This window comes from Natator depressus, chromosome 10 (genome assembly GCF_965152275.1).
Source record: "Natator depressus isolate rNatDep1 chromosome 10, rNatDep2.hap1, whole genome shotgun sequence".
Taxonomy (NCBI): Eukaryota; Metazoa; Chordata; order Testudines; family Cheloniidae; genus Natator; species Natator depressus.
Window position 1 is genome coordinate 18,887,351 of NC_134243.1, and position 22,274 is coordinate 18,909,624.

Genomic DNA, 22,274 nt, shown 5'->3' on the forward strand with positions numbered 1-22,274 from the left:
CAGGAATGCAAATTGAAATGAATCAATGCCAGCAGGGATGCCTAAAAGACATAAGTGAGAATTACAGCAATTAAGAATGTTGTCTCAAAGGAAATTAGGACAGTCCATTAATTACAATGCCTTAAAGGAAAATGAATCAAAATAAGAAAAAATTAAAATATCAGGAAATTAGCAGAAATATAGAAAAAAGAGTAATGAGCAACACTAGGGATTTATTCCCCTGCCCCCAGGCCTCTATTTGGTAAGGACATAGAAATGAATTTTAAAAAGAGAGAACAAAATGGAACTACCATAAATTATGGAGCCAATGTGTATGTGCTACCTGCCAGATCAATGGCTGCAGCTCTCGTGGTTTTGATGGTGTTCTTCTAAATTATTATTAACTTCTCCTGTAACTGATTCCATGCGGGAGGGGTGGGGGGGGGAGAAGGGTCAGAGAAATAGACACAGTAAGGGTCATGTTGGAGCATTAAGCTAGACTGGGCTACGAAGCTGACAGAGGGGAGAAAAGTTGCCACTATAAGCATAACTAGAGGCCTGACCTCATTGTGCTAGGCATGGCACAAAAACAGCGTAGCAGACAGTACCTGTCTCAAAGAGCTTACAGTATAAATAGACAAGACAGAAGAAGGGTGAGAAGTGTTATTAAACCCATTTTACAGATGCAGAAATGAGGCACAGGGAGACTTGCCTGACATCATGCAGGAAGTCTTGGGCAGAGCCAGGAAATGGACCCAGATCTCCTGAGGCCCAATCTAATACATTAACTGGAAGACCAGCCTTACTTCCCATTATGATGAGATACCTCTTCTTTCAGTCATGCTGCTGGGAGGAGCTAAAGGGAGAAATATGACAGAGAGTTGCTTTGGCCCCTTAGTAGTTGACTGCACTGTGCTGTAAGTTGCCAAGAGTATTACTGAGGCCTACAAGTGCAGAGTCTTGTCTTAGGGATGGTCCTACTCAGTTCTCAGAAATGTTTTTTTTATAACTGATAAACATTCGGAAATCTTCATGGATAGCTTGGATGTCGCACATACTGCACATGAACCGAATGTTAATGGAATACCTGTTTGTGGACTCCCACAGTGATTTACTGCTGATGGGAAAGTGACAACACAAATCCTTATTTTATTGGGAAAATAATGATGCTTTTCACTTTTTGATATGTTTTTATTTCTCGTCTTTGGGGCCAAATCTTAAGAGGTCAGTGGTGATAGCTGGGAATTGTGCCATCGGCACCAACAAGTGATTGTCTATGGTGTGCGTAAGCTCATGCCTTGCCATCATGTATATAAGGATGTCAAACCTTTGCTAGGTCCAGGTACCAGGAAAGGCTGTGAAAATATAAACACTAGTTGGGAACTCTGATCTGCAGAAAACCCCTCTTTCTTTTGTAATGGTACTGACCCCTAGGGGCTGACAGCCTCAAAGTGTATTTCGTATTAATATTTTTGTTAACTTTTATATACAGATTTAGAGCCAATTTTTCAAAAGGATACAGATTTTCACCTGCAGTTGAACAGATTGGAATATTTATGCCTCTAACTACCTGATTGAATAAGCAACTCTCAGGACATTTTACCACTTAGTGAGTATGAAAAGAAATCTAAATGCCAAAGACCAAATCCAGAAAGGTGCTGAGCACTTGCAATCCCCACTGAAAGGCACTGACTAGAAAGTCATGAGTCGTTGCAATCCATAAATAACCATCAGTAGTTGGTGCTGATGGCATAATTCCAGCTGTCACCACTGACTCTTAGTAAGGTTCTAGGATATGATTTCATTAATGTAGCTGAAATAGTTTACTAAATTGTTAAAACCAACACAATCAGTGGCCATGGAGGGGCATATTTTCCCTATTGAAATGAATGCATTACAATATATCCTCTCTTCCTTTCTGGCACCCCAAGACGTGTACTGATTTGACTAAGCCAATAGGTCCAGCCATAGAAAACTGCAGCAACCCAGGATCTAGCTGACGGAACAAGTACTCTCTGGGCTAGATCCTCAACTGGTATAAATTGGCCTAGCTCCATTGACTTCAGTGAAGCTATACTCATTCCACTAGCGAAAATCTGACTCTATTTTTAATTCACTCTTTCCACAATAAAGTGCTCTGCTCAAATGATGGTATTTGTGTGATTGTTCTGGCACTTGGCTATTTCTGTAAGTGCAAATTCTGCCTTCCTTATTCTGTCATACCAATAGTGTATAATACAGAGTGAATAGCACCTGTTGACTGGTAGAATCATTTTCATCTGAGTCACAAAATGGAGGCTTAAGGACCTCCTGTGCTGTTGTCAAAATGGATGCTACTGATGCTGCCAATTCAACTCCTGTTGCTGGTACTAATCAACAGGTCCTTAAAATGATTACAGAATTCAAACAGGGCTGTAAAACTACCAAGTGGGCTGTATTTTGTACCATTTCCCATTTTTGTTATAGTTTTCCCTAAGGGAATGGATTTATTGGTAACATTAATCCCTCTTACAATCCATAGCATGGGAAGGAGCTTTAATGGATCATACATTTTGTGAATTACATGATAATTATATCCACCTTGGCACAAAATACTATTTTCATCAAATTCAGCCTTTAAGGCAATAAATAGCACATTTATTCATATGTGCATGTGTAAACATACATATATATATAATTAATTTAAATGTTCAGTGTCTATTTAGAGAGATTTTCTATTCAATTTTCTTGAGTATCCTTTAAATAGACATGTTTTAAAAAAGAAAGTATCAGGCCGACTTCATCTCTGGCAAAAGCTAGTCCAAAATTGTTTTAGTGCAACTGAAGCCAGTGAAATTGCACTTGCTGAGTGAATCCCCACTACATGTTAGTTGACTTAATAAAGTAAGTTTTCTTTTTCAAGGAAACAAATTCACAATTGCTCTAACATGGGTGAGCACTGAGGTAGATTTTAGGGAGGTTTTTTTGTTTTTTGTTTTTAATTATTTTGTTCCAGGGTGGCATGTCTGGAGAAATGGTCTGAAGTAAATAGGATGAAATTCAATAAGGACAAATGCAAAGTACTCCATTTAGGAAGGGACAATCAGTTGCACACATACAAAATGGGAAATGACTGTCTAGGATGAAGTACTGCAGAAAGGGATCTGGGGGCCATAGCGGATCACAAACTAAATATGTAATCAGTCAACAGTGTAACACTGTTGCAAAAGAAGCAAACATCATTTGGGATGTATTAGCAGGAGTGTTGTAAGCAAGACAAGTAATAATTCTTCCGCTCTACTCCACGCTGATTAGGCCTCAACTGAAGTACGGTGTCCAGTTCCGGGCGCGACATTTCAGGACAGATGTGGACAAGTTGGAGAAACAAAAAATGATTAAAACATGACCTATGAGGAAAGATTGGAAAACTGGGTTTGTTTAGTTTGAAGAAGAGAAGACAGAGGGGACATAACAGTTTTCAAGTACATAAAAGGTTGTTACAAGATGGGAGAAAAATTCTCATTAATCTCTGAGGACAGGACAAGAAGCAATGGGCTTAAATTGCAATAAGAGCTGTTTAGGTTGGACATTAGGAAAAACTTCCTGTCAGGGTGGTTAAGCATTGGATTAAATTGCCTAGGGAGGTTGTAGAATTTCCATCATTGGAGGTTTTTAAGAGCAGGTTAGATAAACGCCTGTCAGGGATAGTCTAGATAATACTTAGTCCTGGAGTGCAGGGGACTGGACTAGATGACCTCTCGAGGTACCTTCCAGTCCTACAATTCTATAATTCTATGTATTTTTAATTGGAAGATGAAGATGACTTGGAGCTGCTTAAGTTTTTAAAATAAATCTTCTTTGTTTTTAGCTTAATTGATTTTTGGCATAGAGTAGGACTGGTTTTCAATAGTGTGTTTGTTTATAGGTTTTTCCATGGTACTCATTGTGGTAGTATCAGAGCACCACACAAATGTTGAGGCATGTATCTTAAACACACCTCTGACAAGGTAAGAAAGTAATATCCCCATTTTACAGATGGGCCTCTACACATGGAAGAATTAAATGACCCAACCAAGGTCATGTCCAGTTGGTCTGACATAGCCTGGAATATAACCCAGATCTTGAATCTCAGGTTGGTGTCTGAACTACAACACCATCCTTCTGCTGAGGGTTACAGCATTGCTAAAGCACAAGGAAATAGAAGAGCCCTTTCTTTCTGCCCATGTAGGTTCATTATATTTTACTGCATAGGAAAGGGAGAAATGCTGTTTATTAAGATTTACCACATTCTCCTCTTGCTACATGCAATGACTGGTGAATTCAATGGGAATTTTGTAGCTGCATATCATTTGCAGCTGCTTTTACATTTGATTCACTTATTTGTCTTGATGTTTGTGTGTGGGAGAAGGATCAACTGATTATACACATCAGGACTGGCTACGTGGCATACAGGGCATGAGGAAACATTACTACTTTGGTCTCCAACTCAGGATTATTGCGCTGTAATGAGCCTGCAGAACAGCATAAAAAATTACTTTTCACATAGCATTTGGAGATCAGAAAACCAGGAAGTGGTACAATATTCTCATTATAGTCCTGAAATTGTCACTGCCTTTCACTCGTCTTCAGCCAGTGGCTGCTAGAGGCAGGAAGGCTGGCTTCCATAATGAGGCAGCTGCTGTGCTGATCATTGTTGTAGGAAAGGAGAAGTCAGGGGAGTTAGCAACAGAAAGCCTGAATGCTGCCAGTTGTTGAGAGGGTACCCAAACGAGATCAAACCCAGTGAGGGATGAAAGACAGAGTGGCCTCCAGGCAGAAGAGAAAATGGAACCATCTTCTTATAAAATTGCTAGATGATAAAATGAGGGAGGGGCCAACAGCACCCTGGCGCTTCCTTCTCATCTCTCTCCTTGGGAAGCAACGCAGAACAGCACAATGGCTTTGTTATTCTATTCCGTTAAATGGGAGGATGTGCCGTCAGTATGGGGCATTGTACAAGTTAATACAAAGCCTGGATGGTTTTGGAAGAACTTTATACTATATCTCCAGTTAGGAGAAAAGCACTTCATTTTCACAAGAATCAAAACTGCAGTACCATAAGGCTTGTCTTGCTTAGCAAATGCAAGCAGGCGAAGCAGCTGATTTTAAACTTTTCAGTACAGTACCTAGCCCAAAGCGGCCCCCATACAGGCTGTGGGATTTGTGAACAATTGCATTACAAATAAAAGTCCCCTATGAAAAAAAATCAAGAAAATTTGAGAAATTTTGAAAATCTGAAAAATTGTGAACAGTTCTAACAAATATTGTGTGATGTGCTCCTTGAGAACATGACTGAGCCATGCATTTCTATCACTTGGGAGTTTCCCTATAAATGTTCTATTTAGTGACAATGCTGTCGTAAATATAAAGGGAAGGGTAATCACCTTTAAAATCCCTCCTGGCCAGAGGAAAAATCCTTTCACCTGTAAAGGGGTAAGAAGCTAAAGGTAACCTCGCTGGCACCTGACCAAAATGACCAATGAAGAGACAAGATACTTTCAAAAGCTGGGAGGAGGGAGAAAAACAAAGGGTCTGTGTCTGTCTGGGTGATGCTTTTGCCGGGGACAGAACAGGAATGGAGTCTTAGAATTTAGTAAGTAATCTAGCTAGGTATGTGTTAGATTATGATTTCTTAAAATGGCTGAGAAAATAGCTGTGCTGAATAGAATGAATATTCCTGTCTGTTTCTCTTTTTGTAACTTAAAGGTTTTGCCTAGAGGGATTCTCTATGTTTTGAATCTAATTACCCTGTAAGGTATTTACCATCCTGATTTTACAGAGGTGATTCTTTTTTACTTCTATTAAAAGTCTTCTTGTAAGGAAACTGATTGCTTTTTCATTGTTCTTAAGATCCAAGGGTTTGGGGTCTGTGGTCACCTATGCAAATTGGTGAGGATTTTTACCAAACCTTCCCCAGGAAGTGGGGTGCAAAGGTTGGGAGGATTTTGGGGGGAAAGACGTTTCCAAACGATGCTTTCCTAATAAAAATAAACCCAGATAAATGTTTGGTGGTGGCAGTGGAAGTCCAAGGGTAAAATAGTTTGTACGTACCTCGGGAAGTTTTAACCTAAGCTGGTAAAAGTAAGCTTAGAAGGTTTTCATGCAGGTCCCCACATCTGTACCCTAGAGTTCAGAGTGGGGAAGGAACCTTGACAAATGCCGACGAGGTAGGCCCACATTCATTCATTCTGAGATGGGGGTGGAAAAGCCTGAGAGAACAACTATTTTTGTAGTTAATGCTATTCTTCCACAGATACATGGATGGTGATCTGGAAATGCACTTTTCCATTCATAAATTACTGCCAGGAAAGGAACTGGGGAAGAATATCAGGACACTGTTGCTTTTTATATATAAACCTCTCTACCATTTTCTTGGTTACATCACATCACCGAGTTTGTGGTTTGCATGCAAGGGCTAGGAATACTAACATGGCATGAGCCTACTGACACAGTACATCGGTGTTCCCCTTGCCTTTTTAGAATGAGACTTATGGCCACTATGTTTTGTAAGGAAGTGACTTTCTGACAGACCAGCATCCTACTCCAAAATGGGATGTTAGAGTTTCAGCTTGTTGTTCACAGTTTAGCCATTTTGCTCGACCTATGTTTAAACAGGATTTACAATACACATGCACCGGAAAATATAGTATTGCTTATTTTCTCCCCAAAAGGAGGACAACACCTCTTGGGCATTAATGCATGTGCAGTCCCTCCAGTTGAGGCAGAGGCTTATAGGAATTCTAGTCAGTCAGGTACATACAGTAAGGCCAAATTCAGCCATTTGTGAAAGAGGGCACAACTTACAGATTTCAGCTGTCTGATTCTTGCTTATGGATTCTATTTTCATCATCATACAGGTGACATTTGGATCCAAAAACATGCCTCTGGTTAAACCCTTAAGGAGTAGTCCTGCCTGCTCAGTCAACAGAAGGAATCTATGGGCACGATTAGGTCTGGCATATTTAAAGCATTATGAGAAGGGTAGGTCGAGTAGCTTAATGGATGACTGGAAGCCTGGAACTCCTGAGTTCTAATTCTAACACTGACTTGTTATATGGTCCAACCAGGCTACCTCAGTTTCCCCTATTGTCAGATGGGAACAGTAGAAATTACCTATTGGATAGGGGTGCAGAGAGGATAATGTCTGTAAGTACTCTGTTGCCTGGTCTACAGTACGCGGTTATTTCGGAATTAGCCGAGTTACTTCTAAACAAAAACTGATTTCGTCCACGTGACCAAGCCAGTTTTTTCGATTTAAAGGGTTCTTTAATCCAATTTCTGTACTCCACCCCAGCAAATGGAGTAGCGCTAAAATCGAGATCGCAGTTCTGGGTTACAGGTACTGTGGATGCAATTTGACGATATTGGCCTCCAGGAGCTATACCAGAATGCTCCCTTGTGACCGCTCTGAACTCCAATGCACTAGCCAGGTAGGCAGTAAAAGCCCCGGGAAACTTTTGAATTTCCTGTTTGGTCACCATCAGCACAGGTGACCATCATCACAATCCACCATCAGAGGCAACCACGCAGTCCCAGATTTGCAGACTAGCTCCAGCATGGTCCAAATGGGAGTTACTGGATCTCATTGCATGTTGGGGAGACTAATCTGTTATGGCAGAACTACGTTCCAAAAAAAGAAACGCAAATACGTAAGCTAAAGCCTCCAGGGCCATGACGGAAAGAAGCTACTCCAGGGACACAGAGCAGTGTCATACAAAAAATCAAGGGGCTCAGGCAAGCGTACCAAAAAGCCAGAGAGGCGAACGGGTGCTCTGGGTCACAGCCCCATACATGCCGCTTCTACCGTGAGCTGCATGCAATTATGGGGGTGATGCCACCACTACCCCAACACTGTCCATGGACACCTCCAAGGGGGGAGTAGCACAGAGCGAGGAGGATGAGTTTTTGGAGGACAAAGAGGAGGAGGAGGAAGACAGTGCACAGGCAGCAAGTGGGGAATCTGTTTCCCCCCCTAGCCAGGAACTATTCTTAACGCTGGAGCCAATAGCCTCCCCCAACTCCCAAGCCATGCTCCCGGACCATGACCCTGGAGAAGGCACTTCTGGTGAGTCAGAGCTTGATCGGAGCCATGCGGTGGGGGGAAACCCAGCCGTGCTGGGCTGTTCTCATTTAGTTTAAAGGGCTCATCCCTGCTCAGAACCTCATCGGAGCCACACAGTGGGTGTATGTGTGTGTGGGGGGGGGGAGGGTGTTGTGTGAACGGATTATCCCAGAGAGCCTGCAGGCCCTCCTTTTATATGGCAAACCCACCAGGCATTGCTTGCTATGGGAAAGGGGGCCCAACAGTTTGAAAGCATTGAAATGAATGAGGACGAAGCAGAACCCTGCATGCCCCTAGGGCTTACCATGGCTGCCTGAAAGCTGAATTCTGTTGCCCGGCCACACATGGTGGCTTACTCACATCAAAGTGGCAGGCACTTCAGTATAAGAGGCAAAATGTGACCTTGTACAGAAAGAACATGTTCTGTGTACTATGAATTGCCAGTTTCACTGAGAAAGAGTGTCCCCTTTGTTCTCTAAAATGTTTTTTTCTCCTCCGGCAGCAGGTACAAATGTTTCAATGCGGCCCCTATCTACTCCGTCCCAGAGGCTGGTCCAGATTAGAAGGCGGAAAAAACAAACTCGGGACGACAGGTTTGCTGAGCTCATGCAGTTCTCCCACACTGATAGGGCCCAGCTGAATGCATGGAGGCAAACAATTGCAGAGTAGTGTAAAGTGTTACATGATTACAAAGCAGTATGGCGTCTGCATGCCAAAAAGGCGCGAAACGATTGTCTGCTGTAGCTTTCATGAAGGGAAGAGTGACTGACGACACACCCAGAAACACCTGCGAGAATGTTTTTGCCCCATCATGCACTCGGAGCTTAACCCAGAATTCCAATGGGCAGCAGGGACTGCGGGAACTATGGGTTAGCTACCCACAGTGCACCACTCCAACATTTGATGCTAGCCTTGATACTGTGGACGCACTCCGCTGAATTCATGTGCTTTAGTGGGGACGCAGAAGACCAAATATATACAACAGCATCCGAAAATTCGAATAGAATAATTTAGAAATAATTTTATACTGTAGACGTACCCTGTGATGAAAATTGCTATATAAGTGCTATATAGTAAGTTATCAGCAGAGGGCAGCAGTACATACATAAGACTACAACTTTATCATTTTTATGTAAGCAAAATCCTTGGCTTATTATATAGTTATGTAAATAGACATAGATACATATAGATTCACACTCAGACATGGTATCTAATGTAATCTATCTACTGTAGTAAGTGTGGGCATGTACATATATTAATAATATGATCTACTCTTGCTGCTCTTTTAAATGAGCTTGCAACAGGGCGTGAGTAAAAGGCCAATTTTGATTTAAAATTAATTTTGCAATAACTTTTGCAAAAGTTGTCCTTCCTCCTTATACAAGACTGATGTATAATCTTCCTGCAAACACTTCCACACATGCTTAATTTTACACTGAGTAATAGGAGTGAAACCTTAACTTCCCTCTGTGCTCCAGTTTTCCCATGTATTACACTTACCTAAAGTATCTCACATGGCTGCTGTGAGGCATAATTATCTATCAACCTTAGGGAATTGTACGGCGCACATAATCATAGCATCTGACAGCTAGATTCACAAAGGGAGGTAAGGCCACTAATTGTTTAGCTGTCTCTTAAAAGAAGTCCAGTATTTAGGGGCTACTGCTATTCACAAACCCCCGGTGCTGCTGACACCTTTAACTCTGTAGGCACCTGAAGTCCCTAGATCGCTGTCTAAGGTTCCACCAGTGGGCATGTGCAAAACACCTAAATCCTGATGCTGCCAAGCTGCTCAGCACCCTTAACCCAGGAGGTGTCCAGGGCCTGTCAGTTAAGTACGTAAATCCCTTTGTGAATCTGAGCTGAAAGCCAGACCTCTTTTCCTCTGCATTTCCTACTGCCTAGCTTAGACATCTCCACACTCAGGTTGCTGGCTTCTGCTGGCCTCAGGTGCCTAACTCTCCCACAAAATACATGGGGAGTCTGGGTGTCTCACATGGGGCTGTGATTTCCACTGGACAGCAGGTCACCCAGCTGTTGCAGTGCCTAACTCTTGAGCCTCTTTTGTGAATCTAGTCCAGAGGTTCTCAATTTTTAATGTACTGACCCTCATAACCCTCCTGCAAGAAAAAGTGTGTTATCACATCCATTTTATAGAAGAGGAACAGCAGGTGACTTACCCAACATCACACAGTAAGTCTGTGACAGAGCAGGGAATTAAACCTGGGTCTTCCAAATCTCTGGCTTGCAGCTTAGCTAGTGGGCCATCTTTCCTTTTGCCAGCAGGGGCTTTGAGGAGCACTTTATGGAAAGCAATATAGGAATGATCAATACAGAATTTATTTTGCTGAATTTCTGTACTGTAACCACTGGATGAGATTTTCTAAGATTGACATGGAGACCTGGAGGAACGTTCTAAGACATAGGGTTACAAATAGGATCCATGCCTTTTAACGCATCCATATACCTTGACTTGGCCTCAGCCTCATGCACTTCCATCCCAGCAACAATAATCTGCATGAAGCTATGGTGGCCTGAACAGGAGGGCAAAATTAATGCTGCTTTTGCAGCGTTATTATACTCCAGATTAAGAGGAAAACCAGAATGCTGGAATCTGGCCCATAAAACAAGGAGCAAGTGATTTCTTCCAGGGGAGCTTTTTAGTTGAAACCAAATACCAAAATGGAGGTACCAAAAGCCTAAGTGATTCAGCTAACCAGTTAGAAACAAAACCCACATCACTTCCCTGAGTCAGACTTTCTGGAACTTAGGTAATTCTGAAGTTCATGATTCTGGCTTTGTTTCCCTGGCCATCAATCGTGAGTTCAGGTTGTTGATTTTCTTTAATTAAGGTTGTAAGACTGACTTCCTATTTCAATAATGTAGATCCCAGGTGTTGCACTTTCCTGTCTGCTTTCTGCTGTAAAATAGAGGAGCTTCATTAAAGGGACAGCAGGCTGATCTCTTTTGTGTTTGCTCTTTAGTTTCCTGAAGTTTAGTGAGTTAACACCATTCCTGTTAACTGATTCTGAATGTAAAGAATGGCTCTAGTACAAATTACTGAGTGACTACATTTCAGCCCCGAAAGACTCAGGAAAATTTACCAAAATATACTTTCCTTCAACCAATACAAGGATGATAATGAAAAGTTTATTGGCCCCAGGAGAATATAGTTTTGCTAGGGTATTTATATTTATAACCCAGTTTTAAATACAAGTTGTTCAGATTTTACTATAAATTTTTTATAGTATTTATTACTAGAGCTGTTCAACTCAGGCCCAATCCTGAAAGATTTTTTTCTTGTCCTTCACTTCGCTTACCTTAATCCTTACCACCCTTACTCCAGACCTCTTCAAGGCCTCTGTAGATCCATCCACGTCTCCCCTTCCAAACACCGTCCTGGCATTGACCCCTGGCCACCACCGCCCCTTCTAAAATTCTTAATCTATGCTCTCCAGTTCTTTCCACCTCCACCCTCTTTATCTCCTGGCTCTAGGTGTGCCCCAGCCTGAGTTCTTTCTGGTTCCCCTCCCCCTCAGACCTTCTCTCAGATTTCTGCCCTTTCATACTGGCCACTTGCATTCTGGTCCTCTGGCAGCCTCCCACTTTCTAGGCCATGCTCCCCCCACATATCTGGCTCAGCCCAGATGCTGCAGCACCATGCCATGGGGTTAGTAACTGGTCTGTTTATACTTATAAACATTTAAAAATTAAACTTAAACAGCTCTAAGGACAGATGAAAGCTGTTCTGTGACCATGGCCTGATGATGTGGCCTGGGCTTCTGATGTAAGTTAAAGAAAAATGAGGGGAGCAGATAAAGTGGCAGGATGCAGTTTTTCCATTCTAAGGCATGTTCATGGCTGCCTGGAACATTTCTCCCACACAGCCCACTGTATGGTGAGTCAAGATTGGGGTTTTCCTTAGCCTACACCACTTTCCATAACTCCAACAGCAGTCAGTGGGAGCTCTGGCTACACTGCATCTCTGAAAACCAGGACCAACGAGTCTCAAGTTGGAAACCCAAAAAATAGCCACTTGAAATTAGCAGACACCTGAAGATATTGACCTGCAAGAGTCCTGCCTTTGCTGCAGCCTGGAATACATGCGTCTCCATATTAGAGGAGTACAAATATAGTGAGTGATGTGAACCAGGAAGAAAGTGACCTTTAGAATGTTAATTAACATCTACTGCACAGTATTCCCAGGGCAGCCTCACAAACAAAACACTGATGCATACCAGCAAATTATCTGAGTAAACAATACAGGGATAGAAATTAAATGCAGCCAAAAGGCAAATCTAATCTTTACCTGTACAAGTTTGCTGCTTCTCAGGAAATATTATTCCAAAAACAAGGGTGCCGCCGCTGAAACTAAAGACACATTTCAATCCTCATCACTTGGAGCACTCTGGAAATCAATCTTTTTCTGTTTGCAGGATAAGGAGAAATTTTGATGCCTTTTGTACATCTTTACTTTGAATATTTGTTTCCCTTTGGTAGCATATTTCACCGCCCTCCACCCAGTTACTTTTGATGGAAATTCAGCACATTCCAGTGCACATCTGTGGAAATTTGAGGCTAGAGGAGCTACTTCTATCACACCCTGTGTAGCTTGTTGGCAATACAACTCCAACTTTTCAAAGTATTCATGATATCAAATCATTTGATGTAACTGTTTTAATTACTTGTCATGTTGATTTTAGGTTAAATGGCTTTTTCAGCATGTGCTGGGGGATGGAAGAGAGGAGTTTTACCTGTTTTTTAGGAATTTCCCCCACCCCAATGTGGTTCCTGTTAGATTGTTAGGTGATGCGTATAAATCCTGCATGCTGTATTTCCTAGATTAGGAAACTTGTCCTTGGAATCTAGTCAACATAAAACATGGTTGCCAAAAGAAATCTGGATCTGTGTTATTCCAGATCATTGTTCTGTGCTCTAACATGAATAGTAATTACAGGACACCATATTGTGCAAGTCATGCAGACAAGTTTCAGTTAAGTCAAGTTTCCAGTCCTGGAAACTGTTTTTGTGTGTGTTCAATATTGTGATATTAATGTGTTCAATATTCCTCCTATGAACGTGCTGTGCTCCCATTGACATTATTTTTGCTGTCACAAATCAGGACACTTAGGAAAGAAAGCCTGGCCTTGTGGGAAGCACTTTCCTGGAATTCAGGAGATCTGAGTTCTATTCCTGGTTCTGCCACAGACTTGCTATGAGACCATGGGCAAGACTGAGTGACTCTGCAATGGGGATGAGAATCCTCCCCTACCTCACAGAGGTGTGATGATTACCTCAAAAACGTGAATGAGTTTATCAGATACTGCCGTGATAGAGACCATATCAGTAAGAATTGTGTGTACACTTGCTGGCCCTGAGTCCCTAGCACCTTGGCCCTTGTGCAGTCATTTACAAAGTGGGTGTTAAAGGCCAGTGCATATTGCGCTCATTTTGTGGTGGTGCAAATGACAGGCACAAATGCCAGGCCTATTTTCCCTGGCCATTCAAGTCTAAATGTGTCACCCTAGCATGATCAGGCATATACCACCACATCCTAAAGCACAAGAAATCCTCTCTTCACTGTGGAGTAGCATAAATCTCTCATTTAAAAGGAATGTAGCCAAAAATGTTTTATCAGGAATGGCTTGGCTATAGCTACAAAGGAGGGGGAAAAGCACTCATTTACTGGTCTTTTATTGTGCTCAATTGCCCACTCCCTCCATGCTTCCTAAAATGATTTTTTTATTCTGCTTACGGTCTTTGCTTTGAGTTTTGTTTGTTCATTGCTTTGTTTTATGTGAGAGAATGATCAACTCTTGACTGCCTCGTTTCTGCTGCAGAACCCTATGGAAGATCTGCTGGAGAGCAACAGCCTGTTAGGTGAAACCTGAGCTTCAGCCTTCCATGCTCACAAGCAAAAGGGGAGGGTCAGATTAAATCAGATTCTGTGTATTCCACTCTTTCTATAGAGCCTCTAACTCAAACTCCTGCTGATGAACAGCTGAGAAGGGCTCACCATACCCTCTTCTCCCCAACGGAAGGCTGGAAAAGGTGCAATTTAGCGGCAGCACAATAGGCTGAAACCCATCTCGTTAGTCTTCCAGTCCTCCAGCAAAACGCAGGTCAATCAAGAGTTGACATCTCATGTATTAACCAGCAGGGAATAGCTTTATTTAAAATATCCGTTTCTTTGAATCCTCAGCTTTGCATATCAAGAAAGGGCCACAGTTAAAATGAGGGAAAGGTATTCGAATCCATCAGAGCTTCATAAAGTAACATTTCATCCAAAGTAACCAAGCCATCCAAAGTGTTACCGCTGTAGTAAAAACTGTCTGGGAAGTGTAACCTCTGACATTTGAGAGAGATTCACTCTTGTTTTAAAGATTATTTTAAACCGCAACCAACCCACTCCACTTCTGCACTGAAGAAAGCACTGATTACTTTAACCCCGAGGATAGGGCAGAAACCATTCTAGAGATGGTTAAGGTAGACTTTCGTCTGCGAAACCTTTAGGCCAATATTACCATTGCATATTTTGTGGAACTTCCCCACTGATTTCAGATGGGGAGAAAACAATTTTGCAGGTATTGAAAATACTGGAGGAACCTACTTTCGTGTATTCCATTTGTCTTTTTAAGCAACAAAGGGATGTATAAAGATTTGCTTACATGCTCTTCAATTGTTGCTGACATCGGACTCTTGACAAACAAATACCTTTTTTGCATAGTCTAGTTCTGAATTTACACAACTGTCTCCAGGGCTAGTGTTTTAGGACACCTGTACTGTATATTTTTTCTTTGTCTTTCCTTTAGAAAGTGATTTGTCTAATGAGCAGGAAACATTTTTTTGCCTGATTTGGGGTGAAGCTTTCACCTATTACAAAGGCGCATGAATGAAGATGGTTTTAAAAACTTCACTGTCACAAGTTTTCTTGAATGCCTTTTATATTTTTAATTGTGCACCACATCAGGAAATATCGCACTTGAACCTTCAGGAGACTTTGTATGGAATCCACCTGTAATCATGTGAAATAAATTTTTCTTTTCTCTCAAGTTTTAGTTGGAGACGTTTACAACCTGATGCTGCAGAGATTTGTGTCACTTTGTAATGCATATTAAATATCCAAGCATGTATTAATGTACCATTAAGTTTGTATGATTAAAATCAGAAACAATCAGGAAAATGCTAAATTTAAGTTTCCAAGAACAGCCAGCTCAGTCTTATTGCATAGTCCACAATACATTTCATGACAAACAATAATAGAGCAGTGGCAAAGATTTCCAGTGGCGTCTAGGGCATTTACATACAAACCTTCCAATTAAAATTTAATTGAATTAAAATTAATGAAATATATGTCAAAATTCCCTAGACTGCCTTGAAAGTCTCCAGCAAACTCCACAAGAGAAGCTTCATTTCAAATCATTTCCTACGCAAACAGCTTTCACAATTACCATTGTACAATTACCCTAGGGTAGCAATAGTGAACACACTGGTGTAAACAGGTGACCTGCACTTTAACCACTGTGTAGATTAGCAGTTTTAAATAGATGGCAATTAAAATGCTTGTGGGCCAGTCTGCACCAATGCTCTCATTGCCTCCACAAGAAGAGCTGTGCCAGTAGGAAATGCAAAGAAAAATGGTTGTGTAGACACAGTCATAAACCATGAGGCAGCTATCACCTAGTAATTAGAGGAGGTGATCAGCTCCCCCTAGGGTCTGGCTAACAGAGCAGAGGTAGAGGAAATGAGGAAAAAGAAGACCTGCCACTACCCCACATGAAGGAAGGGTAAGGCAAAATCTTTTCATTTCAGGTTGCTTCCAACAGGGAGTGAAGAACTACTGATGTCAGCTTTGCTGCTTCTAGTTCGAAGACGGCGTTGCCTCTTGTATACATATTTAGAAGGAGATGCTACCAAAATATATATTTTGAAAAATCTGCTCGAAAACCCACTGCTGGCAGCCATGCCATTGTTGCTAGATTGTTTTCCTTCTGTAGCTGTTTTTTCTTTCTCCTCTTGAGTTAAGGATACTACAGCACTTATTTCTGAGCTGATGAGTGAGAGCAGCTGGGACTACAGGTTAAACAAAGTTTGTTGACTTTGGAAGCAAACATTCATCTTATAGAGTTTTTGGAGTAAAGGCATTTAAAATGTTGCTTGCTCTACCTGATAACTGTCAGAAGGCTTTAAATTGCTTCCCCCTCCTCCCCGCTTGTTTCCCACATGTATTGTTACCCTACCATTCTGAAAGCTTGGGGAATTGGTATCAAGCCTGTGGAGCTTGCAGTCAACAAAGGTTATTTAAACTTGCAAGCTGGAGAAACTCCTTAAATAAAAGGAAAGGTGGACTATCAGACATACAACAAACATTTTGGTAGCCTTAGGCTTTGGGTAGTTGTTCAACCTTTGGTGTAAGATAAAATGGAACAAGGATTTTTAAACATATGACCTTAGAAATAACCTATTTATCCAGGAAGGCCCAAACTCTCTAAGATGAATAAAATAAAAGGAATAAAATGGTCTAGTGTCTTTTGTTACAAAAAGGTATATTCTACTAGCTGTCTTAATATTAGCAACACCAGTTTCACTAGCACAAAGTTACTCTTTTAGCTATTCTATCTTGATTAACTCCATTTCTGTCATTTATTTTGGCCCTCTGCTTCCCATTAGGGAGATCAATCCTGATTTCAGTTAGAACAATGTGTATTTTCTCTTGCTCCATTCATGTTGATCAGACACTATATTTCCCCTTATTTTATCTCTGACATATTAACCTCAGTCAGAATCACCTTGATCAAATAATAATAATAATAAATAAAGTGGCTGCAACCAGTTTTTTCCTTTCAGATGTTGGCAAGGCTCAAACTTTTAGCCTGTAGCTTTAAACTTTTAAAAAACTGTGTAGTTAAGACCTGGTAGCAAAGGAGGTATGAAAATAATAAGAACTTTGAAAGAAACAGATCGTATTTCAGATGCGTTTTCCTCTTTACAGAAGAGCTAAACACCATGGCAGGTCACCTACTGAACAAACACGCCAGGGAGGTGGTCAAGTGCTGTGCCAGTAGACTATGAATAGTATCTCTCTGCATTGAAGAAAAACAGCAGCTGGAATTTTATTCTTTTCTGATCACTCAGAAGATGTGGCAGCTGGGTAAAAAGCAATCTGCACATCACTAAAGTTCAAAATTCACCTGAAATTAGTAAGTGACAGAGGAAGAGCTACCACATAACTAGGTCAACTGTAGCATTAGTTTCTGTAGCAGCTTTTCCAGTGAAGTTTCATGGAAGGAATAAAATAGAATTTTTCCATACCAGGATTAGATGTAGTTGTCATAAAACAAAGTGTTTCTCTCTGGATACTGGGACATCTTTCTGAATTACTCCATGGGATGCCAGGGCTTTAAATACAGCCATGTCATTCTCATAATCCTCCAGACAGGTGAGCATACAGTCATAGGTTACAGCTTTTCAACTCACAGCGCATGCTATGGACACAAACGGTTTGACCTATATTTTTACAGCTCACATTATTCTGTCGTGGGCCAGGAAAAGCCCCTGGCTGCAATGGTAAGATAGCAGTTGGTGGCAGGATTCGCACGTACTGGCAGAGCTTCTTGAGGACCCAGGTGTAACATCAGCTTATGTAACCCACTGGTCACCATGTGTCCACCCTCTGTACCCGTTGGAGAGATATGGGTTACAGCTCTCAGTGAGAGCTGTAGAACCTCATGCTTTCAGCCATGGAAGTCCCCTGTTCAGTCTCTGGAGTTTGTCAAGATGGCAGCCATCACACTTGTATTATGGCTGGCTCAAGCCAAGGCTTCTAGTCCCACACTTTAATGAGCACTTAATTCATTCTCAAAATTTACAAGAAAGCAAAGGCTAGATTCTGTGTTTTGCCAGCAATGGTATTCCAGAGGGATCTCACTAAAGTCAGAATCCACAATTCCTTCAGGGTCTCTCAGGGAAACCAGATCATAACAATAGTGCTACCATCCATGCATAGGGTGGTGTGCATTCTCTTTGGCACCTGGCCTGGGATGCAGATCCACGGCTTTCCCTTGCCCTCCCCTCTGCTCACAGGCAGCAATCAGCCACAGGGATTGCGTTCAGGCCCGTGAAGGAACAAGACATTGCGTACTTCAGAGATTATTAGTGAGTAGCAGAGAGTGCGCCACCTCTAGCACACATCTGTGAGTGTGTGTGTGTGGAGTCTGACTTTAGATCCGTGTATTTGCACATGGGGGTTAGACGACAAGTGACTCCAACCCTTCCCGTCCCCCCCAAAATCTTTTAAATATACCCTAGTCTAATAGAGTCTAAATTCACAGCTTTGGTATCAGACTATAAACCACTGTGAACTGCTGCATATAATAATCAAGAGATTTATACTGACCAGTAATCTCGAGGATTTCATTAGACAGAGACACAGACAGAGGGGAGATGCATTTTATCTTCCAGGTTGCCTCTTGCAAGATCTCCTGAGAGAGTGATGACTTTTGTGAATTGTATATCACGCACCAGATCTCATGGGACGTTGGCTGAAATCTTGACACTCGGTGCATGAACTAGGGCACAACCCAGTGTTCAAAATAGGATGCAGGCCCAATCATTCACACTGCCACATGATTATGGAGTCAAGATGTCTGATTACAGCATGCCACTAACAGTTCTGGCTAAGATTGTCTCTTCATCATTGGTTGTCCAGAGCCCAGCAGAAGGGGGCCTTTGGATGCTATCGTAATATAAATTAATAATAAATAACAGACAAACCAAAAAGTTAACTTGTGTCATTACTGTCACTCTTCCAGGAAAAAAGAACAGACTTATTGGCAAATCTCCGCTGACTGGAATAGTGCCTGGGCACTATGTAAACCACCCTTAGGTACAATTGTGCTTACCCAGAGGAACAGGAAGTCAGCGTATGACTGACAGCCAAGTCTGTCAGTATGAATGGGCTGGGGCTGTATCCATGTGTCATTTTTTGGCAAGAGGCTGGACGCACATTTGGCAGAAGCACTTTGAAACCAGCAACTGGGATTAGGCAAGCAGGGGGAGATTCTCAAGAGTGCTCAACATTGGCCTAACTCTGCTTCTATTGATGCCAGTTGGAAAGCTCTCCACAGCTTTAATGGGAAGACACAGTGCTTTTAAAACCCCAGTGCTTTCACAGTGGATGATGTGGCATGCCTCTAGCCAATTCTTCACTCATGCAGGAAGATGGATGGGACAACCCAGAAACTCCTTTTGATCCTCCTCTTTTCTTGGCAACCTCACCTACTCCCCCGGTTTCAACTGTGAGTCTATGCTGCGGATTCCCAATTGCACTAGGCTTTTCCCTGGTGTTTACCTTGACCTACCAGCACATGTTAAAACTATGTAACTGCTACAACCGTTAATCCTACACATTAGGATGTTAACACATAGCAAAAGCCACCTTTTTTCCCTAGTGTGTTCCCCAGACCTTTTTCTCCTCCCACCTTCTATTATGCTGTGTCCCACAGCTCTCTTGTCTCAGGCATTCTCATATGCCCATCACTTCAGTGTCTAGGCACAACATACCCATCTGCCAAGTGCCTTCTCCCACCTGTGTCAAATCCCTCTTTCAAACCCACTTCCCCAAACAATCCTTGCTACCCTCTCCTCATCTGCACTATTCCCACCACCAGCTGTCCACTGTCTTCTCTTTGGGGTGTTTATCTTTCTCCCAAAAGTAAAATAAGTTTGAAAGAGTGTGTGAGGAACACACTTTAACCTGTCTGCAAACCACAATTGTAATTTTTCTACCCAATGATTTACAGTATTAATAATTCCTAGCCATGCTTTGGCTCCATTTTCCATTGCAGGGGACTTTATGATGAGCCAGGCTAACTAATTATACAGCATGGGCAAACATGCAAGAGTTGTCACATCATCATTGCCCAAGTTATACCGACACCTACAATGCTTACATTTTTTTTCAGTACAGCCTATAATATTGAATCGAAAATGTGTTCAGGAGATGTGATCTCACTAGAGGGCTGCACATGCATCCAATCTCTTATTAAATCTATGGCAGAAGAATTAGATTTTATCTTATCTGTTAGCTAGTGATTCAGAACTGCAGAAGACCGAAGTAATGTCTACCTGTGTTCTCCATCAGTATTTGTTCATTAGATTTGTACAATGCAGTAGCTCTTATACTGTGTTTAAGGAAAGAAAAAGTGGGGAGACAGAACAATATGGATTTTGCAAACCCATCAGCAAAGGACAAGATTACAAATCAGTTAGAGGGAAACATTTTAGTAGGGGTCAGCCACGAGGATTCTCAGAAGAGTGATCATGTCTGACAAATTGATAGAAATCAATTTTCACATTGTAAAAGCACAGTAAAGAAAGAATTATGGGCAGGGATTAACATTTAGCACAGGGATAGGGGACTCAGCATATTAGCAAAAGCAAATGTTCTAGAAGACAGAAAATGTAACAAGAAACAACACAAAGGTCAGTATCAGAGTAGGTTTGGTTTTCTGTGTGTTATGAAATTATATTAGAGTGCTAAGGGGGAGGTTGTCTAATGCCCAAAGGGGAGCTAAGCATATAACTCTTATTGACGTTCAGTGGGAGTTGGGATCTGACCCCCATTTTGTGTTTTTGAAATGACCTCTAAAAGCATAGTTTGGATCTGAAATAAGAGAGTAGAAAATAGGGGGAACAAACATGACTCATGCTGCTCAATGTAATGAGCTAATGAGATTAGGGACAAAAAGTTATAAAGCCCACAGCCTATGAGAAAGCAAAACCACAGACTATAGATCAGGAAAAAAAGACTTGAAAATGAGCATAGATCATATGGATGAGATAGCTTTTAAGCTGTCTGGCTAAATTCCCTAGGCAATTCCCATTAATTTCAATGGGATTTCTGAGGGTATATCCCGTAGCTGGCTTTGAAAAAAAATCTCAGTTTACTTCAATCATCTATGTTAATATCAGTGAGAAAATAAAAACCAAACATTGGGTATGCACTGCTTACAGAGTGACCCTTCAAAACTGCCAGTTCCCTTAGGCCTTGTCTACACTTACAAATTTGCCGGTAGAGCTGTACCACCACCACCCTCCTCGTGCAAAGAAGTGCTTTCACCAGTTCAAGGAGTGCAATAAGCAAAAGCACTTCTATGCTGGTACAACTGCATCTATGCTAGAACTTTTGCTGATGTAGAACTGCCACTAAAAAAACCATCCCTACCTGACACTACTATACCAGCGAACACATCTAGTGTAGACCTGGCCTTCGGTAAGACTCTCAAAGGCACAAATAGAGTTAGGCACCCAACTCCCATGGACTTGCAGCCCTTTGTGCCCTTGCCAATCAAACCCTGAACAAGTATACGCAGTTAGACTCCCTCAGCATTTGCGAGCATTCCTTATAGTGAGCCTAGGGAAATGCAAGAGAAAAATACTGTACACACTGAGGTAATCTCATAAGCTTCTCCTTTGTAAAACTGGAAAGTTTTAAGAGCTACCAGAGAATGGAGTAAAGTTTATTTTGGAAGTGTCACGGGGTAGGTACACTCTGCCACGGGGTGTTGGGTCATGTAAGATCCACAAGAAGGGAAAAAGCAGTACTGCAGCCAGTTAGTTCTTATGTTGGTGAACTTTACTATAAATGTGGTAGTAGGGCCTAGTGGTTGCGTCAATAAAAGTCCATAAAGCAGCCTTTCCACTCAGGGCAGCATGGCCCAATGGCCGAAGTCCACAAAGCATCCCTTCCACTCAGGGCAGTGTGGCCCAATGGCTCTCCTACATGGGGCAGTATGGCCTAATGGCCAGAGTAAATAAAGTAGCCCACCTCTGTGGGATTGCCTGGCCTGTTGGGGGAGTGGGGCACCACTAAGGGGGGTGTGGCACCCCAGGTAAGGGGACTCGGGTCCTCCCTGCTCCTCCAAGTCCCAGCCCAGGTGGTACTGGGGGTGCTCATCACCAAGTCAGCAGGGATCCTCCCTGAACCCACTGACTGGTTCCCTGGTTCACTCACCGGCAAAAAGCTTAAGTCCCCTGGACTGCTCCTTGCCCTTTCTCTCTCATCAAAGCTCCCCTGGGGTCCTCGAATGGCCAGGCTCCCACCGATGCGATCCCTTCTTGGGGCTCATCGGGCAGCCTGGAGTCTGTCTGGAACTCTGTGAGCCATGGTCCCACAGTTGGGACCTGCAGCAAATCCTTGGAGAGAGCTCACAGC